General features: G+C 46.2%; 1 pseudogene; it reads right to left on the reverse strand.

Annotated features, from left to right (window-relative positions):
• Nucleotides 1-87: 87 nt before the first annotated feature.
• Nucleotides 88-5,803, reverse strand: LOC122126065 (annotated as a pseudogene).
• Nucleotides 5,804-11,123: the final 5,320 nt, after the last annotated feature.

Below are 11,123 nucleotides of genomic sequence, written 5' to 3' on the forward strand. Positions count from 1 at the left end.
TATAGGTCTTAAATTCAATGGATGAAAGAGAGAGGATTTAACTTGGGAAAGTTAGTGCCCTTGGATGGCAAGTTGACCAAAAGTAGGTCAGAGTGATAGCCTCAAAATCTATTGGATAAGGGATAAAGCCTCTGAGTTTACACAGAAAACAAGTGCTGACACTACCTACATTCAGGCCAATGTCAGCTGGATACAGCTGTTCCAGCTCTATGTACTTCTCCTTAGCCTTCTTGAGCTCCAAAATCTTCTGGGGCAGAGTCTTGGTCCAGAATTTCAGCCTGGAGGCCTTCAGGGCCTGGCTCACAGTAGGCTGAAGGTTCAGCTGCAGGTACTTCTCATCTTGGTCAAAGACAGGCTAGTGGGGCAGGTCCTTGCTGTTGGGATTCCTGTAAACATGCTCCCACCCCCCACCAAAAAGGGCAGGTGAAGGTCACTGAGTCCTGCTGAGCCCCAGCTGAGACCAGGCAGCTCAGAAGGTCAGAGATAGGGTGAGGAATGAGAGGGAGAGTTCTTGATATAAGAAAACAATGGCTCTCAATAGATGAGTGGATCCAAACAATGTGGTACCTATACACAATTTTACACAGCCATTAGAAAGAACAGTGTTATATCATTTGCTGGGAAATGGATTGGCCTAGAACAAATCATGTTAAGTGAGGCAGGCTAAGCTCAGAGAGACAAATAGTGCATGTTTTCTCTCATATGAGGAAGGCAGATTTAAAATACATGGGGGCATAATAAATTATACAGGTCTCTAGGCATTCACACACAGTGAGACCAAAGGAAGATATACTTAAGAGAAGGACACAAAGCCACGATGCCTATGTGCATCTGATCATATAAAATAACATTTATTGAAATGAATTCTGGGAAATGGAAACAAGAGGGTTTTTCTTTGTTGCTGCTTTTCTTTTCTTTTCATCTTATTTCTTCATTTGTCATTTTGGGGGAGGGTAATGAAGGACACAGAAATGGAGAGACAAAGGGTGAACCAATTCAGCAATGATACTCACTGGACATTATGTAGAAAATGAACTATATAACCTGTGGATGGGGACAGGAGGGAAAAACTGGGAGAGAACAAGGGAAGGGGTAACATTGTCCAAAAAGAAATGTACTCTTTACCTAACTTCTGTAACTGTAACCTCTTTGTATAGCACCTTTATAGTAACAATTGAAATTAAACTAAGAAACAAAAACAAAAATAAAAAACAAGGTGGATGCTGGTGGCTCATGCCTGTAATCCTAGCTACTCAGGAGGCTAAGATCTGAGGATAGGGGTTTGAAGCCAGACTGGACAGAAAAGTCTGGGAGACTCTTATCTTCAATAAATTACTCACAAAAAGCCAGACGTGGCACTGTGGCTCAAGTGGTAGAATGTTAGCCTTGAGCAAAAGAAACTCAGAGACAGTGTCCAGGTCCTGAGTTCAAGCCCTACAACTGGCAAAAAACAAAACAAAACAAGGACCACTAGTGTCAGTTCTACATAGCCCAGGGCCACCTGGGTGGCTTGTATTGTCCTTCCTTCACAGAGGCAAGGTCTGATATTTCCCCAAAGGATTGGCTTTCAGGGACAAGGACTAATATTCATGAGATGATCTCTGTCTGAGTGGGTGATGAGTTGGGGAGAGAGGATGTCAGGTAATTAGATACCATGGATGCTAACTAGGGTACTAAGGATAAAAGGAGCTCCAGATGGATCTCATTCTGAGGAGGTTTGAATAGTGGTATCCTCTTACCCATTCCGAGCAAAGTTGGCCCAGTACTTCATAATCCTCCTGCTCAGTAGTTCCTCCTCCTCCTCCTCAGTAAAGTCAACTTCACAGACAACAAGAGTCTGGATCCTGACCAACCTATCTGGCTGCTTTGTCATGCTCCACAGCCATGATTCAACTGTAGTCATATCCTGAAAAACAGGCCTGGTCCTCTTTCCTCTGCCACCACCAAGGAAGGATCAGGCACTCCCATCCCAAACTTTCCAGACTTATCCCAGCTTCTGCCTGAATCTACCACCCTATGCAAATCTATGAACCAGTAGCCCACTTTTTCCCTATGGCCCTGGAAATCAATCAGGAACAGCCACAGTCCTAATTTTAACTCCCCTGCAGCCTTTTGAACTACAAGAGGTTTCATACTTGATCTTGTCCTTTCTCTGAGCCCCAGTCTCCTCATTTGGTATTCCTCTCAGGTGTCCTAGTGTGGCCCATCCTAGCTTATGGAAATGAAGAAGACTCACTGCTACCGCCTGCCTGAAGGCAGACCTGAAGACAAAAGCAACCTCATCACCATGGTCAGCTTTCGCGTGGGGCGGGGGTGGGGGGTTGGGGGGTTATGTCCTTAAATAAGCTGAGTGGTTGCTAGAACTCATAGAAGTAAATGGGGGCGTGGGAACCTAGAGGGATGGATAAACTATGACATGGTAAATGACATGGTGACCCCCTCATCTGAGCTGTGCTTCTACATTTTTGGTGATAAGATAGCTAGGTTTAAGCTGGCTGGAATTTAGACCAGTGTGATGAGGAGCCCCAGGCAGGAAGAAGCCTGGGAAAGTCTGAAGAGGTATAATCCATGGCCAGTGCTCCATTTTCTGACCTCTAGGATGGGTTTCCAAGACAAGGAATGCATGGTACTGTCATCTTCCTGGTAAACCCAATGGGAAAAGCTTCAGTTAAATCATGGCTTGGATTTCCTGTCTGTGTGGTCTTGGACTTGTCGCTGTTTAAGTTTCTTTTTTTTTTCCTTGAGATTAGCACATAACTCAATATCTGATGTTTTATGCTCATTGACGGTGCCCTATCCCCAGAGCCATGCCCACAATCTCTTTGTTTCCTCTTCAATAAAGCGACAGTGATGCCTGTGTCTTAGAATAGTCATGAGAATTTACTGACCTGTGTGACATCAAGTGCCTGACACTGGGGCCTTGAGGAAGACAAGGATGTGGACTTGGACATCACAGAACTGTCCTGGGATGCACAGCTCTGAGCTGCCCACTGCATAGTCAGGCTTCAGCTACAGATGTACTCACGCTGAAAATGTGCTACTTGCAGTGCAGGTACCACAAACATGAAGTCCCCCATCATATCTTGGAACTGGGCTTGGAGGGTCTGAGGGTCCTCGGTGTCCTCCATGTACTCTTCCATCAGCAGGTGAACACACTCAGCAGGTAAGTTCTGTGCCAAGAGGATCAGAGAGAGTCAGCCTAGGCAGGCAGTGCAGTGGCAGGGAGGAGGCAGCCTCTGGGTGCAGAGATGGCACCTAGACTGGGACATTCGTGCAGGGGTAAAGAGCCAACTGGAGAAACCCTGCCAGAAATACAAACATATCCTATCCTGTATTCCTGAAGGTTATTTCAATATCTTGTGGTTCCCCATCCATTGGGGCAGGTGTCCAGATTCTTACCATAAGCCCTACCATGTTCTCCATAATATCTGGCAAGTTCTGTTTATTTATTCGCTTTATGGTGTCAAGAAGTCCCAAGACCTGAGTGGAGGGGAGACAGTTTAAGTATGGAATGGCCTGGTCATGAAGGTATCATGTCCTATTCCACCATGCACCCCCTATCACTCACCCACATAACAGATGATTCTCCTAACAACTGAGTTAGAATTAAGTCTCACCATGGGGATGCCGTAGCCATACTCATCAGTGTTGACACCAATGATGCTAGGGACAGGGTGGAAGTCAGCCAAGGCCGTAGCTCATTCAGGTACCTGAGAAGGAAGGCCCCATCCACCACTCCAGGGATGATCTTGAAGGTCTGAGGAAGCATAGATATTCAGGATTTGAGATTGCATCACACATATTTTCTAATGTCCTCATATTACTTCCACCCCATCCCAATTCTTCTCAACATTTTCTCCTACACATATCCAACTTGGGATGCAATACTTGGGTTAGCCTCCCTTAGTTTTCATTTCCTATCCAGGTCTACAAGAACAGAGTCATTGGTTCAGAGTATTAGGACTGGGTGATTCACATCTTGTTTTCCTTTTCCCCTCAGGGTGCAGTGGACAGGCTCCCTGCCAGACCCCACCTACACCATTCAGCCTGACCTTGGTAATAGCCAGCATTTCCTCTTCACTCTTGGCCTGCAGGCAGTTCACCAGGGCCTCTGAGTCCACCTGCTCACAGGCAGACAGGTTGGCCACCATCTGGAAAGAAACCGTGCAGGGGCTGCCTCATCCTTTGAAGTAGCCAGAGAGGTTTGTCCAGACCCAGATCGATGCAGATTACTCCAAATTTCTTAGGGTATAGTGTGTGGATTACTGCAGGTGTGAAATTGTTCCCACTTGGGTGATGATCAAGGGCCTCAGCTGGAGGATTCACCCCCCCCCCCTGCTTACATGGTTATGTCCATATGGGAGAATCTGGGTGTAGCCTTGCTGACACAGATCACACTCAGCCTATGTGAGGCTGAGAGGGGTAGATCCTGCTCTTGAGCCCTCAGCAACTCCCAAGGAGAAGTTCCCAAGTTACATCTGTTGTCATTTTTGTCCCCAGAAAACACAGAGAATCAGAAGCTCTGAGGGTGAGAGGAAATGCAGGGAGTCTGGACCAGGGCAGATGAGGGCACTCACTGAGGAGACTGGTTCAGAGGAGCTGGAGAGGAGGTCTAGCACCACGGCCACCCCACTTTCCATGATGGCACCATGGAAGAGTCCTTGGGACATGGGGGACACAACATGCAAGGACACACTTGTGCCACCTGCAGACTCGCCAAAACTGGTAACACAGTTGGGGTTGCCTCATAAGTAGGTGATATTCTGTTGGACCCAGCGTAGGGCGGCCACTTGGTCCAAGTAGCCCCAGTTGCCAGTGGCATGCTGGTCTCCAGTGCTGAGAAGTGGCAGAGACAAGGGTCACAGGGCTGTCCTGGCTCTGCTTGGCACTCATTGCCCATCTCAATCCCACACTCACCTGAAGAAGCCCGGGACTGGATAGTGACCACCACCACATCCTCAATGGTTGCCAGCCTGGATCCATCATACAAGGAAGCCATACCTGCAACCAGTGCACCACTACGGATCCACACCATCACCTGGGAAATTCAAGACAGCTGTCATTTTCATCCAGCCCCAATCCTACCTCTGGTGTCCATTACACTGTCCATGGCTTTGGCTGTGGGCAGTTACCAATATAGAAAGAACTCCCTCAGGACCTCCTGAACTTGTTCCTGGGCGAGGGCTCCCAATTCATTCTCTATCCTTGTGGTCCACTCCAGGAATCCAAGTCTGAATTAATGGCTCCAAGCCTGGAGTATTGCTTCTCATACTCTCTTGTCTATCTAAAGTGGAAAGAAAACGGGTTCTTCCTTGGTTGTCTCACTGTAACGAGTCCAAAGGATCACACATTAGCATTAGCACAATAGATAACCCACAACTTGGGTGATCTCCGAGTTCAGCTCTTGGGTTCCTCAGTAAGTCTTCTGGGATCAAGTTGGGAGACTGAGTTGTTTGATTACAGAACCAAGGTCTCTAACATCTGGGACCACCTATGGCTCTGCATTCCTTACTATTGGTGAGTCACCCTTCCTGGCACGCCGTTTATGGAACCTGATAATGAAATGTCTCATTAGGTTCCACATTGCCTCAGAGCCCGGGCTGTTCTTGTCACTACAAATAGTCTTGCAGAAGAAATGTCCTCTTACCAAGGCTGACCAAGTCCTGACACTCACAGGCAGGTTAGAACCCTCATGGGCACTGGTAGGTGATTAGATGTTGAGATAAAGGCCGTCTTCAGACATAGTGGTGGGAGGTATTGTTGGTATGATTCGCATGAACATCTTTAGAGCTTCTATATCCATGAATAAGATTTTTTCCCCCCAGCAACTGTGAATCTCTGCTGCATGGATGCCTTATTTATACAGAATCTTCTCTTCAGTTCCCATTACTGCTTTGTGTCATCAGTACCAGCTTATACCTCCTTGGACCCCTCCTTACCATCTGACATAACCCTCCCCATCCCCAAAGTTCTGTCAGGGAGTTACTATTAGCAAGTTTGATGTTACCTGGTGTGGCCGAATCCGGGACAGAAGCCACTCGTAGACACCAGAGACACCAATATCTTTCCAAGTCTGAAGGCATACTACTGACCCTGGTTATATTCCCTCTAAGGTTCTTTGCCAGATGAGATCTCTGCTCAAGTACATCCACTGTGGCCCCTGGCTATTCATGCTTGATACATGTGTCAGAGTAAACATGTTAAGGACACAATGTTGATGATATGTTCCTCTTAAGAGATCAGCTGCCTGGATGATGCTTCATCCTCAGGAAGAAGCCCTCAGTGAAATGATATGATGAGGTAAAAAGGCCCACGGTCTGCCAGGAGTGAAATCTTTATGATCTACTAACTCCTGTCTTAAACTATCTTTGGCTTGAACTGGTTCAGAATCATAAGCCAGAACCAGGTCAAGAGCAGGTAAAGGAGGGAATCTGGTCAGAGTGGGCTGTTGATGAGGTAAGTGGAGACTCCTTGAGGCAGATTAAGCAGAGTAGGTCATCAGAGCCCACACAAAGGTGCTTTGGAATGAGAGGGATCAAGAGTTACATACATATTCTTGGGCATTGTTCCCTCCTGGTATGATCTACTGATAAGGACCTGGGGACGGTGTGGCAGGCACAGAGCACATACAGCACACCATCCTTTCCCTGGAAGCCCTTTGCTCAGGGTTGATACACAGGTAAAGGAAACCCAGGGACATCAAAGTTCAGCATTGTAATATGGTTCTAGGACCTGTGTATTGCCAAGGTCCAAAATGTTTCTCAGGCCACACCAGAACATGATATGGTGGTTTTCTGGCTATGTGGTAACCCACTAAGAGACAAAAGCAGCATGAATGATAATTACATTGTCAAGGCCAGCTAATTCAACAGCAGATACAAATGAGTTACAAATATAGCTGTAGCCACACAGAGAAGGAAAACATCCAGAGTAGCTGTTCTGACTACTATTTGGAGATTGTGAACTGGAAGTCTTATGCATGCCATATGCTCACTCTTCTGTGTCCTCAGGCATTTATGACCCTCTCTGGTCACCATCCTTGGCATTTAGTAGATGTTTAAGTAGCACCATTTTCCCCACATGGTTACCTGTCATTTCTACCTGCTCCTCCCTTCCCTAGGTCTCAAACTCTGTTCTACACAATGTGGCAGATCTCACTCTGGTATCTGCCCTCCTCCCCCCATCTCCACCACCCTCTGGCAGGAGTCTTACTCTGGATCGGGAGTGGGAGAAGCAGGAACCCACAGAGTACTGTGGTTAGACAGGCAGGATGTCCGTCCAGCAGCATGGCTGGCTCACAGGACAGTTTCTGTCCCTCTATGCAGCACACTGCAACTCCCAACAGGCACAATTCAGTTAGATTTTGCCCAGCCTGGAGTATGGACCTGATTGGGAGTAGGCAGGGACATAGGAGAGGCTGGGCAAGGTTGTTCCTGCAGGAGAGTGGCTCTGACAAGGCAGAGGTCACAGGAAGTCGTCAGTCAGCATGCTGGACTTGAGCCCTTCCCCTCTCCTATTTTTCCTTTGCCCTCCTCCAGAGGCGCTGTGTGGCTTCTGCAGCTCTTGAGATACTAGGAACTGTCAAGAAGGTGAAGGTTGTACTGGAGAAATTCAGGGCTGGTCTGCAGAGAAGCAGGCTCAGAATCTGACAGATATATTGCATAATGCCCTCCACCTTCCATAGGGCAAAGGCAAGGACTCGAGCAGAGACAGGGAGCTACAACTGTGCTCATTTTGAAATTCCTCCTTGAACTCATTACTCATAGTTCACTAAGTCCATCTTCAAGATCCCTAATCCCTTAGAATCATGGTAAGAGAGTCTGCATGGTCTCCTTCCTGTTTAGAAATGCTGGTCCATTCAAACATACTTGTCACTTTGGCATTTCTTAAGGACCATTCCCCTATTCACCCTATTCCCATCTAGCCTGGTGGCTGAGATCAAGGGCAGTATTTATCCACTTGAAAAACAATTAAGGGAAACTTGCTGTTGTGACACTGTGAGGAAGCAGGGCTCTCTGGGCCTCTGGTAATCTGGGAGCCAGGTCTATAATCAGGAGTGTGGGAAACATGTAGAATTCTGCTAGGATGCAGTGAGATACCAGGAGCCAGGAGCTGCAGCCCAGCCTGACTTTCCAGAGGAAGTGGTGCCAGGCTCAAACTCACACGGTCTTTATGCCTGTGATAACCAGCTTTGATTCTTCTATCTGGTGCACAATCCATTTGAGAACCTACAGTCTGGTACCACAGGCTTTCCTTCTTGGTACCATTCCTGGAGGGCTCATTCCCCCCAGCATGACTTGGCTACAGAGTCTCTGACCTCCATTCCAGCCACAAGGTCTGATGCGTACTCAAAGTCTTCAATCTAATGAACTTTGGCCCAGGACATGGTTCCAGGCCCTCCCTGGAAAGTTTCTCTTATTAGACCCACAGTTTGGAGAATAGACAAAGAGATGGATCACTACCAGCACCGGTGTATTGCAGAGCATTCAGCCAAAACTTAAAGATTCACTCCTAGCATGGTGCCAGTGGCTCATACCTGTCATCCTAGCTACTAAGGAGGCTGAGATCTGAGGATCACAATTCAAAGCCAGCTTGGGTAGGAAAGTCCATGAGACTCTTATCTCCAATTAACCACCAGAGAACTGGAAGTGAAGCTATGGTTCAAGTGGTAGAGCACTAGCCTTAAGCTGAAGAGCTGAGGGACAGCGCCCAGGCCCAGAGCTCAAGCTCCATGACAAAGAAAGAAAGAAAGAAAGAAAGAAAGAAAGAAAGAAAGAAAGAAAGAAAGAAGGAAAGAAAGAGATTCACTCCTGCATATAAGATAGGGCTTTTTTAGTGAATGCTAGTGTAATTTTGTAGGGTCTGATAAAAAACTAACTAATGTGGTGCTTCTGCCCCTAGGTTCTCTGTCTCTGTCTTCTCGCTCTCTCTTTCTGTCTCTTTCTTTCTGTCTCTCTCTGTCTCTCTGTGTGTGTGTGTGTGTGTGTGTGTGTGTGTTATACTGGTCCTGGGGCCTGAACTCAGGGCCTGAAAGCTATCTCATAGCTTTTTCACTCAAGGCTGGTACTGCACTCCACTGGAGCTGCAGCTCCATTTCTAAGTTTCTGCTAGTTGACTTCAGATAGGAATTTCATGGACTGTGCTACCCAGGCTGGCTTCAAATTGCATTCCTTAGATCTCAGTGTCCGGAGTGTTAGGTACAGGTCACTAGTCCATGGCTCCGGAGTGTTAGGTACAGGTCACTAGCCCATGGCTCCACCCATGCATTTTGGTGGGGATTGATCATAAAGTAACTAATAGTGAGATATAGATATTATGCAAACTGGGTCACAGCTGAAGAAGGGAGAGAATGAAGCAGGGGTGATAGTTAAAAGTCCTGGTCTGCTGCCAGCCAAATGGGTTACAGCCAGACTAGGGGAGAAAGTGAGGCTGGAGGGTTTGTAAATCCAGGCACTGGTCTTGAATATCAGGATAAGGACATTTGGCTACTCAGAATTAAGAGCTCTCTCTGACCTTGATTCTCCTAATCTAATTCACACCAAGGCTGGGGAACTGAGAGTCTAGGTCCTTGAAGTTCAGGGTTGAGTAACAAGTTCCTTTATTTTCACTGACAATCACAATGCTTCTTCTAAATACTGTGGCTGTGGTTTACCACTGCAAGGCTGAAGTTGCCCATGTACCCTGTCACTTCCTGCACCATCATTCAGAGACCATGGCATCCACAATAGCCATGCTAATAGTAACAGCATGGAATGAAAGGGTTTTAGAAGCATTTCTGTATGTTCAAGGATGTTGATGAAAACTTCCATATACCTAGTGATCTGAACAAAGATGAGGAGACAGAGCCAGGATAGAAACAGAGAGAAAAGGAAAGAAAGGAAGAGCAAGGAACAGACTCAGATAGACAGGCAGACACAGACACAGAGATAGACACAGAGAAACAAATGAAGAAAGACAGAGAGGAAGCATCAGAGACACAAGCCAGTGGCTCATACCTGTAATCCTAGCTTCTCAGGAGGCTGAGATCTGGGGATCCTGATTCAAAGCCAGCCCAGGCAAGAAAGTTGATAAGACTTTTATCTCTAATTAAACCCAGAATAGAATCCAATAGAAATGAAAGCATGTGTCTGCACGATGTTAGGCTCAAAGTGTCCTAAAAACATGGTTAATAATAGCAAAGAATGTGTCACACTCAGATGTACATTCAGCTGTGCATGGATAAAAAATGGTGTGTGTAATCATAGAAGGCACTCCTCAATAAAAGAAAGGAAGTGCACTTGATTCTCAGGGCCTTAATTGTAGTGACTACAACCACAGATAATTAACTTAATATGATATGCTAGACTGGCCTATTATTTTTTCCAAATTATATATAAACTCTATAGCAACTAAAAACAATTGGGCCAGGCAGTAGTGGCTCTTGCCTATTGTCCTAGGAACTCAGGATACTGAGATCTGAAGATCAAGGTTCAAAGCCAGCCCAGGTAGAAAAGTTCGTGAGACCCTTATGTCCAATTAACTAGCAGAAAGCCAGAAGAAGAGGTTGGCTCAAGTGATAGAGATCCAGTATTGAGTAGAAAAAATCAAGTGAGAAGGAAAAGCCCTGAGTTCAAGTCCCAGTACTGGAATAAAAAACAGACCAACACAATCAGTTGTTTGCAAAAAGTTGAGTAAAAGGAAGTAATCAACTTTAAAGAATGAGAAGGAAGTTCTTGGGATGAAAGAAAAATTCTAACATATGATATGAGAGTTGAACATATGTATGTTCAGGTTTACCAAACTCTGCAGGTGAATGGGTGAAAATTGCATATACATTAATCCATAACAAAGTACCGTGTGTATGTGTGTGTGTGTGTGTGTGTGTGTGTGTGTGTGTGTTAGAGACATTTAGAAATTAAATTGGCTTAATTATTGGATAGTCAGAAATTAGAGAAAAATGGGGCTTACTGAAGGGTTAACATTTACCCCTCTGCTAGGGGTAAAAAACTCAGAACATCTTCTTGATTTGAACAGGCGCTAGGTACTTGGAGCAGACAAAGGTTGGGGAGACGAGATGAGCAAGAAAGGAAGGGACCCAGGCTCAGTGGGGGTATGGAGGACAGTAAGTACCACTGGAGTGATAG

This window comes from Dipodomys spectabilis, unplaced genomic scaffold (genome assembly GCF_019054845.1).
Source record: "Dipodomys spectabilis isolate Male_0828 unplaced genomic scaffold, ASM1905484v1 ptg000273l, whole genome shotgun sequence".
NCBI classification, from domain to species: domain Eukaryota; kingdom Metazoa; phylum Chordata; class Mammalia; order Rodentia; family Heteromyidae; genus Dipodomys; species Dipodomys spectabilis.